The sequence below is a fragment of the Octopus bimaculoides genome, chromosome 21, assembly GCF_001194135.2.
Source record: "Octopus bimaculoides isolate UCB-OBI-ISO-001 chromosome 21, ASM119413v2, whole genome shotgun sequence".
In the NCBI taxonomy this organism is placed as follows: domain Eukaryota; kingdom Metazoa; phylum Mollusca; class Cephalopoda; order Octopoda; family Octopodidae; genus Octopus; species Octopus bimaculoides.
The window spans coordinates 8930915-8934621 of NC_069001.1; positions in this window are offsets into that span (position 1 = coordinate 8930915).

The window sequence follows — 3707 nt, forward strand, 5'->3', positions numbered from 1 at the left end:
TATATATAAATATATATATATAGATAGATAGATAGATACACAAACGTACACCATATACACACCACACACACACACACACACACATATTATATATATATATTATGATCGTGATTTTAATGTCTGCTTTTCTATGCTTGCATGGGTCAGCTATGAGTATGTTGGAGCAGTGTCTTCTATGCCCAGAGGCCCTTCCTGTTTATGTGGAGAACTGCCAACAAACAATGCCATATAAATGAGCCTTCTATCTTTACAAAGAAAAAGCATATCAAGAAGCCCGGGTATACTTTTGTGGTAGACTGTATGCAAATGACAACAATTAAAGGAGCCATTGTCTATGATCACCAAACTAACATACGTCTATTTGAGAAAATACACACACACACACACACACACGTGATGATATATTTATATTTATATATATATGATGGGCTTCTTTCAGTTTTTGTCTACCAAATTCACTCACAAGGCTTTGGTTGGCCTGGGGCTATAGTAGAAGACACTTGCCTATGGTGGCACAGTGCGATTGAACCTGATACCACATAGTTAGGAAGTGAACTTCTTAACCACACAGTCATGCCTGCATTGTCTAATCTGATGCAAACATGGAAAAGTGGATGTGAAAACAATGATGATAATGACGATGCTGATGATGATACACTTACATAGACATCTCTCTCTCTCTGTCTGAACACAAACACATAAACACACACACATGTACTAGATTGATAGAGTTACTTAGCTCTCTCGTTAACACTGGACTAACGGTATTATCTTTTCTTTGCCTAATGTTTTTCTTAAGTATATAATCAAAATGGTGTTACATCTTATATCATAAAAAACTGTAACAGACAAATGTATCTAACACTTTAATTTTCCTGTCCTTTGGTCATCTTATATGTGGGGGTTGCTCTTTGCATTTGTTTCTGTGATTGTATGCCATGTACTCAAGTATTTTTCACTTACTGTATCTCTACTTTCTTCCTCCCTCTTTTTGTGGTAGCATCTTCCCTTTTTTTCTCTCCCCCACCACTTCCCTCTGTCTAAAAGATCTGTTACATTGCAAGTCCCTCTCCCTCTCATCCTACACCAAGTTTATGTTCCATTATCACTCCCTCACTTTGTATCTCTCTTTACCTACAATTCTCACTCTTAACTATGTCTAACTTTCACATTATTCTTTTTGCCTTTCATGGTTTTTGATTTCTGAATGCACATATGCAATTTTATGACATAGGTATGTCTGTGTGTATGTAAATATATATATATGTATATCATAGCATAGTACCCATAAGAAAATGACAGAGTTTATTTCTGTTTTCCTTCAGTAATTCTTAATTTTTCTACTCCAAGCCATTCTACATTTTCTTCTTGTGTTTCATTTTGTCTTCTTTCAGTTATTCTTTTTATTTTGAACCTTGTATTTGTTTCTTATCATTTTGGATCACTCTTGCTCTGAAATTCATATTGAGTATTGACTTTTGATAATCTATGTCTTCTTTCTGTTTGTTGAAGTCAGGCGGTTTCTCTATGACCAAGAACCTCATCATCACTTTAACTGGCAATTACTTGTTGCATGTTTTGAAAATTCACCTCTTCTTTTCCTTACTTTCATGCACTCACTCACTTTTTTCGTTATTTTCACTCACTCATTCATTGAAATTCTTCATTATTTCGCCTCTTCTCTTTTTTCTTCTCTCAATCGAAGTCTTTCTTCACCTTTACATTTCCGAATGTCTTCCTTGTTACATTCTGGTATCATACACAAATTTATTTCCCTCTCACTTTTACTATCATTCACCAATTAATTTGCTCAATTTCTAAACCTCTGTTATTTTATCCTGTTACTTCTCTACTACCAACTCTCTATTACCCACTCTCTTTTACTTTATTTTATTCTGGCACTATTTCTTCCTCACTCACTCTTTCTCCATCTCTCTCTATATTTCATTTTCTACTCACTTGACTGCTCGTTGACTGCTGAATATTTCCACTCTCCTCTGTCCCCAAAACACAGCTGCTATTTCTCCTTCCACATTTCTGTCTTTTGATAGAAAGTGCATATATGTGTGTGTGTAATGTACATGTTTTATTTTGCATTTTTACTTGAAATTATAATATTATGTAGAACTTAGTCTCTCTGCAGATAGTAACCATAAGTACTGTAGGTTTAAATTAACAGCTTGTATGATATATTAGAGAGAACAATAGCTGGTTCTTGTTGATGCTGCTGAGTTGAGCTAGTCCTCATTTAACTGCCAAGTTGAGCAATAATCTATCAAACCGATGATCAAAAGTCTTCCAGCTATGACTACCTTTTGTTTTAAAGACTGTGATTTGAGAAAGATTTTGCTGCTATTTCTAACAGGTCAACTGACTGCATCAAAGCTCCCTTGTTGGCTTCCCATAGCCAACATTTAAATTATGTATGCAAATAATAAGCGTATATTACACAATTAATAATCCAGAAATTTATCCATAATCTTTGCATGTGACTAGATTCTTTTGATGAAGTAAAATAGCATACTTCTGCTAGTAATCTTCTGAGACTCGACACTTCTTTTTTCTGAAAGGTTTATAATCATAGATTAGAAAGAGAAAAAAGAAAATGTGATATATTAGTGAGATTTTTTTGGTTTTCATTTCTAAAACTTTTAAATAATGTATGATCTGTGGCTGGAATTATTTTGGGTTTATAAAGCCAAAAGTTGGTGAGATATGTTATCATTTAAGCACCAATAATTAAGACTAATTTTATCTCCATGCTGTTGCTAACAGATTCGTTTAACACAACCATTGCCTCTTCTAATTATACACATTGTATAATGAGCTACCATTAGCAATTTCTAGCAAAGTTTACTAGTGACAATATGACATTCTTAAGTAGGTAACTGGTCATTGCTTAAATATTTTTCGTTGATTGCTATTCACCACAGTTATGTTTCCCTGTATGAAAGGTAACTGGCCGTTAAAAACTTTTGTTTAAGAAGGAACTTGTTACCACTATTACTTGAACTTCATACAGTAACTACCCATTATCAGCTTTTGTATTTTTAAGCATTTACTTGGCCAACCAGCAATTTGTAGGAGGGCCCATCTAGTTGAAGACTCATTTCCAACAAAGCCCACCCACACATCTCGCCGAGTAATGCCTGCTAGCTTATGGAAACAGGCACAAATGACATGCCTACAAAAGAGACTTTATGTGGTTGTTTGACCTGCTAGAAATAACAGTCAAATCTCCCTGAAACCATACCTACATTTCTTTTTTAAAAAAAGATATAAAGAATAATGTAATCTGGATTCCAAGCGTGACTATTTTTCAATCTTTTCTTTTTTTTAGGACTTTGATTTGAGGGAGAATTTACTGCTATTTCTAACTGACTAAGTGACTACATATAGATTCGCCTTTGACTTCAAGATATAAATTTTGTATGCAATTCTAACAAATAAGTGTATATTATAATCAATAATCTAGAAAAATATATCTGAAAAAAAAAGAAAAGAATGGTCATTGCTCTAATACTCTTGATCAATAGGTGCAGTCATGGCTGTGTGGTTCAGAAGCTCACATTGCAGCTATATAGTTTTAGGTTCAGTCCCACTGCATGGCACTTTGGGTAAGTGTCTTGTACTATACCTGCAGGCTGACCGATACCTTGTTCGTGAATTGGGTGGGTGGAAAATGTGGAAGCCTGTCATATATATAT